Source organism: Bombus impatiens, unplaced genomic scaffold (assembly GCF_000188095.3).
Source record: "Bombus impatiens unplaced genomic scaffold, BIMP_2.2 scf_0054, whole genome shotgun sequence".
Taxonomy (NCBI): domain Eukaryota; kingdom Metazoa; phylum Arthropoda; class Insecta; order Hymenoptera; family Apidae; genus Bombus; species Bombus impatiens.
The window spans coordinates 387,511-403,860 of record NT_176473.1 but is presented as its reverse complement, the minus strand read 5'-3'; the positions used below and the strand labels follow the sequence as shown (position 1 = coordinate 403,860).

The 16,350-nt window shown below is 40.1% G+C and overlaps 1 long non-coding RNA gene across 1 annotated transcript; it reads left to right on the top strand.

Moving 5' to 3' along the window:
• Positions 1 to 6,684: 6,684 nt before the first annotated feature.
• Positions 6,685 to 15,957, top strand: LOC105681828. Its single transcript, XR_002947906.2, has 3 exons — positions 6,685 to 7,549; positions 13,006 to 14,552; positions 14,628 to 15,957. It is a non-coding gene; the product is annotated as an uncharacterized LOC105681828 (long non-coding RNA).
• The last annotated feature ends 393 nt before the right edge of the window (positions 15,958 to 16,350 follow it).

Below are 16,350 nucleotides of genomic sequence, written 5' to 3'. Positions count from 1 at the left end.
GCGCGTGAGCTGTGAGCTTCCATGGAGGAATAGAATGAATTTTAAACGATATAAGAGAAAATGGCAGGAACGTCAACTTAAGTGATTAGAAATTCTGGTGCTAATGTAACGAATCCTCGCAACACGACAAAATAATATACATAATTAATCGCAATTAATTCCATTATAGTGATACAGGTACAACAACGATCCATAGAATCATACATATTTTTAACTTGTAGGGTGTGTTTCCACCTTCGCAAAAGTACACGTATTTCAATCGTATTTCAAAAAAATAGGTTCTACCTTTAACGGGTATTCAAGAATAACCTGCACCCTGTGAACACCTAGTTGCAACGACGTTCGTCCTGTTTGATCCAGGCAGGCGCGTACGTGGCCGGCCAAGCTGGAGATATACGAGGAACGAATATCCGGAAGGGGCGGTCTGAAACTTTGGACTTTGTCCATCGTGAAGGGAGAACGAAGTGCCCCTGTCTCTATCGTAACGCGCTGCTGCACGTGCACGCTGACAAACAGGCCTTCCTCTAGGGCCTAGTGACCGATGGGACTCGGAGTATAAACTACGAGATTGAGGAAGGGTTGTTCTCCAGGGGGATACAGCGACAATGCTCGAAATCGTAACGTTTTACAGGGAAGATCAATGATGATGTATTTCAAGATCGTTAGACTGCAGTTCACGGTGTGAAATAATTCTTTGATTACCGAAGATTATAAAATTTGTGAACAATAAAATTCATGTATGTAACATTGCTTATGGTTGTCATTTTATATTTACCACCTGGAATTATCGTTAATTATACGAAGATGATTATACCCTCGGTCTATTAACGAGATTATGCTATAATCATAAACTGCTTCAGATACGAAGTTAAAAATTTTCTTAATAAAAATGGTCAAAGTGTAGTAACATTGTATATAGCTTTTTCATATTTTGGATATAAATATAAGGTTGCATTTCGAGGAATAAATATCTTCGAATAAATCAATCACTGTGTCTAAAATATTGGCAATTTTTGTGACAAGTTAAGTCGTCTTTCCAGATAGCAGGTTAAAGCGCGGCTTTAGGCATTATTATTTATATGCAAAGTAAAAAAAGTAATATATATTGAATTTTATATCGAAGTAAAACTACAACACTATTGAAACACTTTGCGCTTACATTAATAACCATCTGCTTAAACTACCCCAAACTAATTACTTGATATGTATTCTTCCTCTATTATTTTCACCCTTGTACATATCATAATACCAAGTATTCATTCTATTTCAATGTATTATTTATTGTCAACTTATTTTAAATTTATAATTTTTAAAAGTTACTACATAAACGAACGTGAATTTATTAGAAATAGAATAAGAAATGTACAAATGTACAAAATTCATTAAATTCTACCTTAGAACGACGGATAAATTCAACTTAAACTCGCAGAAACAAATCTTTCTCCACTATCGAGTGACATCGGAAACAAATTGCTATAGAGGATATTCGTGGAGAAACGGATAACTTTGATATCGGAATCTCAGACGAGAAAAGCGTTGACGAGGGTAAACGCGGTAAAGGAATGGCCGTTAGCCGAAAACGGAAGACACGCGCATGGGACACGGGAGATTCCCTGCTAACGAAACTAATTTTATTGTCGTCCACTTATTAAGATCAAGACGGGGAAACTCGTCGACGGACAGACTGTTGGCATAGCGTTGCATAAGGAGCAACGAAGGGTCTCTGGTTAACAATGTTTTAGCGTCAATTTACTTACCGTGGCTGCCATGGAGAGATGAGGGGCGGCTCGGACGGCGGGATCTGAGGCTTCACTAAGCGAGCCATAGCCAACCGGAATCTGTACCGCCTTTGGACATTCTGCAATAGAAATGTATTCCTATAATACGCTTTATTCCATCGTCCGATTATTATTATTATTACTACTATTACAGGCATTGTTTGTTTGGGATGTAAAGATTTCCTTACTGGAAACAACAGTCGTCGTATCAAATATTATTCGTCCACGAATATTATAAACGTCATGACAATTATATATTAGGTTGTCCGAAAAGTGTCTTTCTTTGACAGACACGTCTTTTACAACAACGCATCTTTATACAAACGTGAAACCTAATCAGTCGAACGTTGTGATCTTTATTTTGATAGAACAAAATGGACCATGTAATTCGATGATGTAATATAAAACGGAAAATGTTGTGCACCCATTATTTCGTTAAAAAGAAACTTTTCGGACGACCTAATAGTTGTGAATTATCAGGATGATTGATATTTACTTAAAACAAATATGAAATACGTATTATTTCTCTCCATACTTTATCCGAAATCACGAAAGATTCCTTCTCAATTTTCCGAAAATCGATATCTTCCATTACAAACAATAAAATTATTCCAAGACTACCTCCTAACTCGTAAATCATAACTCTATTGCTAGAAAAATAACAAAGTAGATAGAAACGCGCGTCATCTCTACACTTTCGAAAGGAATCACTTCGTCGATCGTCGAGCAATCCTTAAACTCCTTTTTCGCCAAGGATGTCTGTTTTTCAAAATGAAAATGAGATATTACACGGTCGTCGCTTGACAGGGAAGTAAGTCAATTTTGGAAATTCGAATGGCAATGCGGTCCAGGAGCAAGTTGAAAGCCAATCGTAAACTAATTGCAGCTAAATTCGCCCAGCGTAATTACGCGTTTTAATTTGAAGCCTCGCGAAAGTGCTCTTTCTCTCGTTCTCTTTCTTCGCTGTCGTTGTCCTGGCGTAACCAGCGTTCCTTCGTTTCTCGCGCGCTTTAAAAGGGGCTGTATTTTAAGCTAGCCAGTAATTAAAAGAATTACATCTTCGTTCGCTAAGGTAGCGAACTGTCGCGCCACCAAGACGTGGAAAATGGGATGGTCACGAATTTTAATCCTTCGTTCGTTGGCGTCTTAATTGAACACGTTCGCCACACGTAAAAATCGGGCTTATTGAATCTTAACTTGCTCTCGCTTTATATTACGAAAAATTGTATCCTAAAAATTCCTCTGCTATGAAATGTTACGATGATTGAGTCTCTTCGAGTATTGTATACTTCAAATACGAAGTAGACAGTCATACAACAAAATGTATCAGCTTTCGATATTCTGTTTACTGTTTACATGATTTTTCGATAGCACCATACAGGCCTGCAATTTTGGAATTTTCGTAGATGAAACGATATTACAAGTCATATGGAGATTTCATTTACCTTCAATCGCATAAAATACTATCAGCCTGTGGTCGGACTTAATCGTCGCATTAAACGTATTAGGACGAATTTCAAACGAAGAATTGATTTCTGACACAAAGGGCCACGGTTTCATTACGAAATGAAAGAGATGAGAATGAAAAAGATGATACGTTCGTTCGATTAACAGTCGATAATTAATATAACATGTAGGTAATTTTATTTGAACAATTCTTTTATACCGTGCCATTGCAATGAAGTTACAGAACAGTTTGCTCAGTGAATATTTAACGAGAAAATCGTTAGACGCAATTAATTGCTGTTTAAATAAGACGCTGAGACGGGTAAATATCGATGCGTGTATTAACTAAAAACACGCAACCTAAAATCCGATTTGTCTGTGACTTCGCCAAGTTGCGGCTTCCCGTAGATCTTACGGCGTACAAGCTGAAGTTCTACCTGCCTCGTCAAAACTTAATATACTGTTCACGGCCAATCAAACTTCCAGATCCACTAATACTCAAGTCAAATATTTCGCCTGAACGTTACTGCTCGCAAAACAGTATTTAGGTCTAGAGATGGCCAAATTGATTTTCCGATCATCCACCGAAAAGATTCAAACTCTCTTCCACGCTAATAATCCCAATAAACATCCACTACGCGTCGACTACATACGCACGCAACAGCACCCTGCGCTTACAGTCAGCGAATCACCTAATCATTCGGCATTCAGGCATCCTCTGTATTTCGGCGCGAGCAGTCGCAAACCGGTCGAAACGACACGGCATTATCCAGCCAGTACGATTCGCGCGACATCGAGATCGTTCTCACCCCAGCGTTCTCCAACGCGGCGAGTTCGATTTCGAGGGAGGGCATCGGTGTTCCACTCTGCTTCTTCCCCGCAGGAACCCCCTTTCTCCCCTCTTTCCACGACTGCAACCGTGCACCGTTACATGCGTATGCAAATTTATTCTGGCTATGCGTCCGTGTGCGATCCATGCTGTGTCCGGCAGAGAGTATACGTCTACACACGCGCAACTACGCGTACACCTACAGGGGCACAGCCTTCTCGCGCTTGTTGTCGGTGCAGCGTAGAGGGTCATAAATTAAATGATGTAAATGCTCTGTCCACCCTCTGTCGTAGCGAGGAGAGACGACACACGAGTTCTCTCCTTCTGTCGTTAGCTGAACGTCTCTCTCCATCTCTCTCTCTCTCTCTCTCTCTCTCTCTCTCTCTCTCTCTCTCTCTCTCTCTCTCTCTCTCTCTCTCTCTCTCTCTCTCTCTCTCTCTCTCTCTCTCTCTCTCTCTCTCTCTCTCTCTCTCTCTCTCTCTCTCTCTCTCTCTCTCTCTCTCTCTCTCTCTCTCTCTCTCTCTCTCTCTCTCTCTCTCTCTCTCTCTCTCTCTCTCTCTCTCTCTCTCTCTCTCTCTCTCTCTCTCTCTCTCTCTCTCTCTCTCTCTCTCTCTCTCTCTCTCTCTCTCTCTCTCTCTCTCTCTCTCTCTCTCTCTCTCTCTCTCTCTCTCTCTCTCTCTCTCTCTCTCTCTCTCTCTCTCTCTCTCTCTCTCTCTCTCTCTCTCTCTCTCTCTCTCTCTCTCTCTCTCTCTCTCTCTCTCTCTCTCTCTCTCTCTCTCTCTCTCTGTCTGTCTGTCTGTCTTGCTCTTGTTACATCAACCCCCGAGTGACCTGGACGATCCAGGCTAACCCCTGGCCAGACCCCTACTGACTGATTATAATTATCGGGGCGTACCCTGCGGCTCGCCTCGCATGGATGAAGAGGAAAGATAATGGTCGAGTGCCATTGATTCGGATGCGCCTAACTGCCGTCGAATTGTCGTAAGTGTTCACCGCGGGGGTGATTCTTTCGCGACTCTGATTGAATGGTACTTTGATGGATAATGCGTTGCTTGGTATGTTGTACATAGTTGGCGATAAGAGTACTTGATATATTTTACGAAAAATGATAAAAGAGCGCAAGATAAAGTGTAGCAGAAATTTATCTCTGATAAACACTTATCGTTTTACTCTACCGCGTCGATAGCTGTAGAGAAAGTACACTTTGAGAAGTGGATAAAAAATACTCGGATGATTGGATATTTTTGTTTATTTTGGACGATATATTTAATAATAAGAAATATCGACGTTTCTATTGGTTTAAACAATTAAATTCGTTGATGGTTCTCGTAATATGATATATTTTAGACATAGGTTTTTAAGACTCGGTCTTTCATAGGAAATTGATATCTTAATTTCGGGTACGTTGATCACAAAGGAAACTAGATCACGATTCTGTGTGTGTTATCGTGTAATTTTCCTCGCAGCAATGAAATACGTTGCCGTAGTTTTCGTATAGAATCTCATTAGGAGAATCGATCGTAACTAGAAACAATTGTGCGGCTGCCCACGTGCGGTCTGCCTTGCGGTGAGAATTATATCCGCTAAATATGTTTAAATGTTAGGATCTTTGTATTATTTTCAAAAGGGAAATATGTATGTAAGCGACACGTGCACGTATCAAAAGTATTTTTACAGAACGAGCTAAACAATAGAATAAACTAACGATAGAAGAAACGACGTTGCTTAGAAAACTCTTCAGTTAGAAAACATATATTGTTTCCGAAATTATCAATAAAATATTGCGAAAAATACTAAAATAAAAGAAGATAACGAAAAGAAATTTGTACAGTACTCTGAACAATTATTTGTCGATTAAACTATCTATGTTGTATCAAGTATTCCATAATGGGATACAGAAAGACGAAGAACATATAAAAAGATAAATATAGACGTGATTTTCGTATAGCTCCGCTATTAATAAAATCCGTTCTCCCCTTTTAATACTAATGTTTGCTTTCAATAAGTTTGAAGAGAGATCTGTCAGTCGTTGAGTAATGTATTCAATAAAATTCGGCAGTATGCAAATCTGAAAAGCTTTCGGCGGATCTCTCACAAATTCGACAGTGTTCCAATCCACTCTGCGATCCTGCTTTCCTTCTTTTCAATTCGATATCCGATTCATCGGAAATAACCAGCATCAACCTTTATTCAGACGCTCGCTACAAATTGCTCGTTTTCTCTGGTACTTTGCTCTAATCTTACTCGATGCGACACGCTCGTATAATATTTATACGATAATCGACTGCTTAAGTAGAATTTCGCGTTCTTATATTCTACCGTGTCGTTAAAAGTGTGCTCACTATCGAACCAACAAACAATAGATGACAAACCACTTCGTTTTTCGAATAATATTAATCTATAGATCATATATTTAATAATTTTCAAACGGTATCTCTGACAAACAATTTCTTAAAGTAATGGAATTTCGTTGTTGTAAAATGACAGTAGAATATTTTATCTACGTATGATACTTATATAAGAAAAGAAAGAATCTACCAATCAATCGAGTGTTTATATTGAAAAGTCACTGAAACACACTAATACGAAGCATTACGTTTTATCTGTAACACAATCTAGAACATCACATTTTGTTTCCCGTCGTTATACTATATTAACATTTATAATACTTCGAATAAACAAAGCATCCGTTTTGCTTACAATTAACCAAGTATTACCGCGTCAACGTTTCCTAAACCATAGTATACCACGAGCATCGCTATCAAATTCCAAAATATTACACTTAAGCAAACCATTAACCTCGATTTCGCTCGTCAGTATCAACGATCATGGCGCAACGACCACGAAAACCCGTATCAGATACATTCGTCGGCGCTAAAGCGCAGTTTCGAAACGAGTTGCCGTCGTGGCCGCTATACAAGAACACTTTTGAAACGGGCTGCGCCATAATTTCGCGAGCACGGCAACACGTCCGCTCTAGCAGGGTGCAGTTTTACCGTGGCGCAAACTAGCGTCTCGTACGTGGCGAATGACCGCTTTCATAGTGATAGACACGCAACAGGCCATCGACGTTCCCGTGTTACGTCTCAGCTTGGCGGGCTTTCACGCCTTTAACGTCGTCGTAACTCGTCGCGAAAAACTCAATTATCCGACCGCGAAATACCTGAACCGATAACGGAACGATAATGCGGCTCGAGCTCGAGTGGCTATCGATTATCGTCTCATTATCATTATCATAACCGAGATCTCGTTAAAACCGATAAAAAGTATACGGAATTAACGTGCTTCGCGTATCGATCATACGATGTATCGAGTGTTCGCTGGTGTTTGCGAAGATTGTGAATTGCGAAAGTTTCTGCAGGTTTACCGTATATAATATGCAGAGGCTTTGTGGTGAAAAGTAAAAGATTTAATTCTTCAGATGGAATTCTCCGAATAATTTGTGAAAAATGAAAGTTGGCGTTGGAGGTTCGACGATAGAGAAGAATTTGTAAGGGTAGGGATACTTGCGGTGAAATTTGTTCGAGATTTGCACATTTTTCGGCATACTTGTTACGCTACTAAAAATTACAATAATAAAGGGAAATGAGGATAGACAACTTTTTGAAAGCTTCAACGATGCAAATTTTTCAGCGAACGATAAGAGAATAGCGACGGTAGAACAATATGGAGATGTTATTTAATATTCGATAATTATGATAATAAATTCATGAATAACTTGAATCTCCAGTTACAATGGCAAGATAAAGGGAATTTTAACTAACAAGATACGTATACACGTACAAGCCAAATATTGAAGATATTTATATGAGTTTAAGAAAAATCGGAAGGAACTAAATAAATGAGAATCACTGAGAGAAGCTTCGTAAATAACACAAGCAAAGCACGTAGAAAAGGAGCAAAAATTCACAAAGAAGAAATCGCCAAAGAAATCATTAAAACCATTAAAATAAATTCAAAAAAAGAAACGAACTACGATTGCCGACTTAGTTTCGAATGCGTTCACGGTGAAGAACGACGACGCTAGTATTCGCTATCTCGCCGAGGAAAAATGGCTGCGCTGCGCGCTTTTACGCTTAAACGTCTTAAATACGCGTCGCAAAAGAATCGTCCGGTGTTGTCCCATTTCTATCTGTCGGGACGCGTCTCTCGTTTCCACCCCCTCACGTTCACAACCCCTTGCCACGCCTCCACCACTTTTATAGACCTCTCTTTCTCCCACGGAGCTTTAATCGTGCGATTAAATTACATCTCTCGCGAGGAAGACGTACTGCCGCGTGGCGGTTCACGGCAGAACGAATTTACCCTGTCTTTTACATTCGTTAAGCTTGTTCCACCGCGAAGACTTAATTAAACGACTCGGCGAGTCGCCCGTGGACCGTGTGTATTTATCCTTTGAACGGAGGGACAATTTTATGAATTACCTTCAATTATTTTCCCTCGGCGCTCTTGCAACGTACGCGAGCTACGTTTCGCGAAAGATGGTCGAATTATACTTATGTCGATTCTTGCAATTAGCCAGTAGTTGGTTCCGTGTTCAAAGAACTATGAGATTATACAATTATTAAAATTTATTACCCACGAATACAGTAGAAAATAGCGTCCTTTGTACTTGACGTCAGAGATACGACACTCTTCTAATTTTACGTCATCTTATTCCACCTATCTCCGCTACAGACTTCAAAAGAATGAAATACATAAAACTATAGAACAAATACAAAATTCCGAAACTGTAAACAATTATAAAACTTGAAAGAATGCCCAGTTGCACGCTAAGAAATATCGTCGACCATCACGAAGTTAAAGTTCGATTTAAAGCATCTTCCCTGTATCGTTCCTTCTTTATTCTCATCTGCGAAAGCTTCGTCACGCAACCCCATCGTCCGTCGACCAAACAAACGCAAAAACGCGTCTATTAACGTATCATCCTCTCCTCGGCGATCTCGCCAGACATCGTTATTAGCGTCACGCGTACTCCAAGAAGAAGCTTCTCAGAAATCCAATCGAGAAGGAAACGACGACGTCGTGCCGAGGAAGCCGAGTGGAGCTGTAGAGGGAGGCGGCGGATCGAGACGTTACCCCTCGCCCCCCCCGACGCAACTAAAATATCCCAGCAAATAACTCGAATTCTATCTGGATTTCCATCGAGCGGATCGAAGCAGGTAGGCGAGTTCGAAAGGGTGGGTAGAGTGGCGTGGAAGCGAATCGTGGAATTCGCGGTAAAAGAACGAGAAAGCCGGCTGCTTACGTATTCGATCACGTAAGTACACACCGAAGAAGGAAAAGGGAAGCAAGCGGGCGAACGATGATCGTACACGCGGCTCTGTAGAGACGTCGTTGGCGCACACATTCTCCAACAAAAAGAAGAATATGAGCGTGAACGCGCGCAAGATCGTATTGGTTTGCGCTAAGCGGCGTCGAACGGCGAGAATCAAAATCCTGGATCGCGGTGGGCAGGGTCGCGCGTGGAATTTTAAACGGTCGCGGAGACAGGGATACGCGGCTAGGGCCGGAAGCGGGAACAATTTGTACCGGTCTTTCGAAATATACGAATAATCGCGGGCCGCATGCCAATGGCGGGAAATATTTCCGGCGAAATCTCGGTGCTTTCCCGCGCTCTGTCACCGCTCGTCCTCTTGATCCTCTTCCTCTTTCGTTATTCTCATCTTTTACAATTTTTCTTCCTTTCTTTTCCTTCTTCTTTCCTTCGTCTTCGCTCGACGCTTTTTACACGCCGCGCCCCGACCAGCAATTGAATTTTAAAATTCGACACCGCGACGAATTTTATTGTTGCCGGGGAATCGTGCGAATTGATTTAACCCTTGCGCTTGCTTCTCTCTCGGCTCTCTTTCCGGAAGCGACGCTTTTTTCCTCCACACCCGGAATGCTAATTGGCCGCGATGGAACTCGGAGATTGTGTAAGTGATAATTAAGGCAAGGTGGAATTATTTGGCCCGATTCGAGGGTAATTTTTGACCGAGTGATGGTTTTTGCTCGTTTTTGCATTATCATTTAGGAACTGGGAAGATTTTCTTCTCAGTTCGTTACTTTTGCATCAATTTTGTTACACTGTTCTATGGATAAAAATAGTCTCGTTATAGTTTATTATAGTCTTAACAAAACTTCTTGAAAGGGCGCGAGCGAAAAATTAAATATTTTTACAATCCTGTAAAAGCTACTATACTTGATTCATCATCAACGAAAAAAGAAAAAAGTGGTTTTTCGAGAAAATACCTTAAATTCCTTAACTTTCGCTGTGAATTTTCCAGACAATTTCATATAAATATTCATTCGATCGACGTTGTTCGTTATTCTAATACGATACATTCATCGATATTTTCATGTATCCTCAAAATACGAGATATCGTCAACGAAATATATCGAAAAATTGTACTCCTTGGTAAAGAGTTCCTTCGCGCACCGTGAACGAGCTGTTCACAGACATCAGCTCTTTCATCCAGTAAAGATGCTGCAACTAAATTCTTTATGCACGCCAGTTACGTTACTTCGATGCACGCAGTCGTGATCGTACATCACCGGAACGCAGTCTTTCCGCCTTTCCACCTGGCTAGCGAGCGTGTTCAATAATATCTCGCCCAATTTCACCCGATCCTTTGCACGCTTTGAAAACACGCGTCTCGCTACTCTCTGATCTTCATCGTCGACACGACGCGCGCGCCGCCGGGCATCAGCCAATCCGACGTATCGATATTGAAACTTGTTCCCCCTCGTTCGAACCTACATCATCTCACCTTTCTTTTCTTTCTTCGTCTCGAGTTTGTTGAACTTTCGATTTTTTATTCTATGCAGTAAGCAACTAAATTTTAGTCACGATTTTTCCAATATTTTATCGAATATTATTATTCCTACCACTCGAAGCCAAAAATCTGCGTAAAATCACAATAACAGTATCGATCGATGTATTAATAAAAGATTAATAAAAGAAGTATTAATAAAAGTATTAATAAAAGAAATTTGGAAACATCAACGAACTACAGGCAACAACATCGAGAAATATTTTAGTGGAAAGTAGGGGAAAATATAAGGAAAACATTTTTGATAAAATTTCAAGGTGCGATCGAAGTAACAGTGATCTGAATTTCAGTATAATATACTATACGAATTTATTGAATCGCGATTAATATACGTAAGTTCATGATTGGGTTTTTTACAATTTCCTGATTATATTTCACTTTAATATATCTACTAGTATATAGAGTATAGTATTGTAAAAAGAGAAAGAGAGAGAGAGTTAGAATGAAACTATGTTCATACTTCGTTTGTACTACTTAGTAGATTCAGACTCTACTAAATTCAAACTTCTTTAGCACGCGTAGACAACAAATATCTCGCGATGTACATATTTATAATTAACATTCTACTGTACCCAATATTCCACCACATATCGTATTTTCCATAACAAAATAGGCGAAATTTTTACTTCAAAATTTTAAACTTCAAAACCCTCGCGCTGTTTACAACCGGCTCTGTCGATCAATTTTAAAACTCAATAATTACAAAAACAAAAAGACGAAAGAAAGATCAATGGAATTTGAGGATAAATTAAAAGAATCGTTCGCGCTATCGAGGATCGAGGGACAAAACTAGCCCATTTTTTACATTCAACGGACAGCAGAACGAACATTTATAGAATGTACGTGGCCAGAAATGCCTTCAGCGTTTCAGAACTCTATTATCACCCATGACGGGGTCATAAGACGAGAAGTTAGTGAGAGAGGGAGATAATACCGAAGGGAGTAAGTCGTAGTTTACACGTGAAATCCAACCAGTATGCCGACGTAATCGAAATGAGACGGGGACCCCCATGTACCCCATGGACAGGATTGATGGACAGCCGGTGGTCCGTGACGTGACCACCTGACATTCTTGTCCGATCGGGCTGACATGCCCCAGGGATCATGCATGCGAGTTTCGTGCTCACGTAGCAAAACGTCTACTCCGATTTTCCGCCATCCACCAAGTGTACAACCGAATCTGCGTACTGAAATTTCGTCTAATGTTCGTCTACCCACGTTCATATAAAGTCTTTGTGCGAGATTTTCAGTATCTTATCGATGGAAATTGTAATCGAAGACAATCTGAGTCTTCTATGACCGAAATCTTTCCTCGCTCTGTGATAAAAAATTGTCTTTTGTTAGTTACTGATAGTAGCGATACATTTTTCCGGTTGACTGTAACATAGACTCAATAGAAGATAGATATATTTAGACTCATAGAAATAATAGACTCATCAAATCAATAGACTCATAGAAAATAAATATATTTAAACTTAACAAGTTTAATTAATCAGTAACTTACAAAAAGCACAGTGTCGCGTACATCGGGTACGAAATGATCGAGGATGATCACGTTTTTACAAAGTATATTAGCTGAAAGTGACTGACATGTGAATGATTCCTATTGCCACTTCATATTAAACAAAAATCGTGAAATTGTAAATTATGTTGAAAAAAGTAAGTAAAAGTAAACAGTAGTAAGTTACGGATAATTCACTAATTCGAAGATTCTACAAATCAAATATAAACGATTCTTTTATTAAAATAACAGACATTGAAATCCTTCCAAAAATAATCCAAGATAAATAATCTGAATACTAAGTAAATCTCTAAACAAAGTCCGGCAATAAAATCCCACCGATACATCTATCGTTTCTCGATCTACGTGAAAATAGCGTACGCTTAGCCCCTTCCAAAAATCAACATCAAATCCAAAAAAAAAAACTTGTATAGTTCTGACTATAATTCCGAAAACCTGACGACTATAATTCTGAATAAACCGCAACAATAAAAATCCATCAAAATTCTTATGACCCCGAACAGCGAGGCTTTCTTTCTGGAAAAACACATTACCATCGCCAACCAGATCGCCCTTCTGCATCTCTTTCTTCGACAAATTGCTATTTCCCTGCAGCGTGTTTCGTATTTTTTACAGAGAGACAAGCAGCCAAAGGGGCTGGCCACGCGAACATTGACGCTCACATTTATTCACAGGGATTCTTGCCACGATTCACACGCATTCGGCGCGTACGCCTGTTCGTTCACACGTGCCAGGCAATTTTGCCATAACGTCGAGAAGTATGCGGCGGAGACGAGCGGGCCGAGCGTAAATCCAGCCAGGGGGCTGGCTGAGGCTTGATTTCACCGTGCGCGCGTGGAAACAACTCGAAACTCACGGAGAGAGAGACGATACTTTCGAGCGTGTACCGTTTACACGGAAATGCACGCGCGGGTGAGCGCGCGGCCGTTCGCGAGTCAGCAAACCGTGCGGAATGTCGACTGACGTAACGTCACCGAAATTGAACGGCACCCTGGCTGTCTCGCGTAATCGAAGCCTCGTTCGACTCGACGGCCACGCGTCCACAGATTGTTAAGGGGTTGCTTTCGATTCGAATATTTGCCAGTAGATTTTTATTGCCAGTAGACTGTGCGTATTTCTGCAAATTCATACTTTCTGCGAAAAAAATTGGGCTTAGGTAGAGAATGCTTTTAGCTGTTAACCCTCAGCGATGGACATATTTTTCTGGTGACAATACAACGGTGGCGACGTCCAATTTTGAGACGAATTTTAAATGTCGCCAAAAAAAAAAGAAAGAAAAAAAAAGGAAAATGGTAAAAGGATATAAAATTTGCATGCTTCGGTAATAAATTTGTATAAGCGTTAATAACCCAAAAACGAGGCTACATTTGTAACTTTAATCACATACTTTACCGCAAACATATTTTACCGCGTTTCCAGGCTATTTTAATATTTCCAGCGTGTTTGACATTTCCTGCGCAAGCATCAAAATACACGCATAACGGTGCGTGACTTTTAGAATCGAAACTCGGGCGGAACACGTTCGAAGCATTTACGAATGCGCCATTAATCAAGCCGATATTTCCCGTGTTTCAGATGTTGCAGAAGCGTCGGTGAATTTAACGTTATCGTCGCTTATAGCTTCATTTACGTACAAACACGCATAAGTGCTTGTACGTGCGTATTCGCAGATGCGACCTCCGTCCCTGTGGAATTCTAGAGCTGGTCAATGTATAGTTACATACATACGGAACATACCACCGAACCGGCAACTAGACACGAGTGTTTACCCCCCTGTGTGATCCTTACGTTGCCTGCAATTTATAGGAAAAAAGTTCTACGAGATTATTCTAACTATGCCACACACGTGTGTTTTCTAGATACACGTGTACGTTTATATATAAAACAGACGCTATCGATTCTTGTGAAAAAAATTATATTACAAATTGCGATAAATAAACTTTTTACACCTATCGCTTCGATTTTTCTTCGATATTAACTAATAGGTAACACTCGACTGATACCAACTAATTCTGCTACAGACAAGCCTTTTGTAACATGGTTAACTCGTTCCGCGTTATATCGAAATCAGGTTTCCAAGTGTGTGTTAACAGCAAGTACTTAATACTAAGGAAGACTGCAAGACCCTGGATATCTTCACCTTAAGGGATCTATGTATATAGGTAAGTCTTTAAACTTCTATCCTAAACTAAACCTGTTTGGTACACGTAGTTTGACATTGCAATTTCTCTTGGAAGATCGTCGAGCGGAACGCGTGAGCTGGAATCGGAAAGGTCAGAGGATCTCGTGGCAATGCGTCATCGAGTAGGCAAACAGGACACCGATCGAAGCGAGCGTTCCTATCCCTAGGACGACGCACACCGTACGCCACACATCGGTCGTACAATTCGTCGCTGCCGTGGGCTGTCAACGTAATTACACGTACAGGGACCATTAGACACGCGCGACGCTTACAAACGACTCAAACCACCTGCGAAATCGTCACTTTGTTCCGCAGTTAAATCATGCCAAACTCGAACGACCCTGTGTACAGATGCGTTCTACCTCGTTGCTGCAATCGATATACGACCAATGTCTAGAAATGTCTGAAAAAGGTGAAGATTATCGTCGTCGAGAATTATGATCGGAGTATAATCGAAAGATATCGTTAGAGTTCTTCTCTCTACCTTGCACGAAGATGTGTCTGACGATGAGATCTGAAACACTTGGAATCGCTTCGAACCTGTACTGTATTTTATGTGGCGGCAAATTCGAATCCCTTTGAACATGATCCGAAATTTAGAACTCTCGAAAGCTTTGATAAACGTTGAGATACATGGCCAGAAGTAAAATACAGGAAGATATTCACGCGATCGGTGTATTCGGCTAATAGAGTAGCTGAGCACGTACAGTTTAACCGATACAGTTTCCAGTTTTATAATTGTACAATTGTCCAGTTTTATAATTTTCAAAAACGTAGATAGTAGAATTATATATAAAGAAACATATAAACAAATCAAGAGCGTAATTTTTCTTTCATTTTTGCTCTTAGAACGACGGAATACCAGCTTGCAGATGTGATATGCAAATCTGAAAAATATACACATAATATGCAAATTTAATACGCAAAAGGTATAACACAAATGATACAAGAGAAATTTCTAATGAACAATTTTTTATTGGGATTACCTGTCTTTTTAGGAAATAAGAAAGTTTGCAAAAGTCTGTATTTCGGAGGTTTCAGAAATTATGTTCATCGTCTGCCACGAAAATTACATAGCTTACATACGGTCTCCATCGAGATCAAAATAAAAGTCTGTAAAACACGTTCCAGTTCCCATGGCGACACACGACCGAACAAGAAATCCATTTCCCTCGTGTGGAACACTTTCTGTGTTTCAATGAAAGGAACTGGAGATGAATTTACCGATCAACGGCTGGAGGTTTATACGGCGGCTTGTGCCTGACAGAAACATTTTCTAAGATCGATTCTCGCGAATCGCACGAAAACGAATTTCTCGTGGGCAAAACTAAAATTATATAGTAACACCGTATTGCTGCCTGTCCTATATCATAAAGATATCTTTGTGTGCAATAAATAAATATTCACCGAAGATACGATGTTTGTAAGATTTTCATATTTTATTTATTACCTAAAAATGTGGTTTAGATCACAAACACGAATAATAAATAGCGCTCACTAAAAAGACGATAAAGATCTATCTTTTTCACATAAAAACAAAAGTTACATATACCATGATTTTCCTTCCAAAATTAATCGAGTTAAATTAATGTTAAATCCTTCCGTAAGAACTCCGAAACAAAGGAAAATTAATGCTAAACACCTGGAAACAATCTTCGACGCATAACTTCAAACATTCCAAGCGTGCAGCCACGAACGATAGAACCAAAACCAATGCCAATATTCCATCAACCGCACCACCATGCTAACAACTTGGTATTGTCGCCAAATTTTTCTAC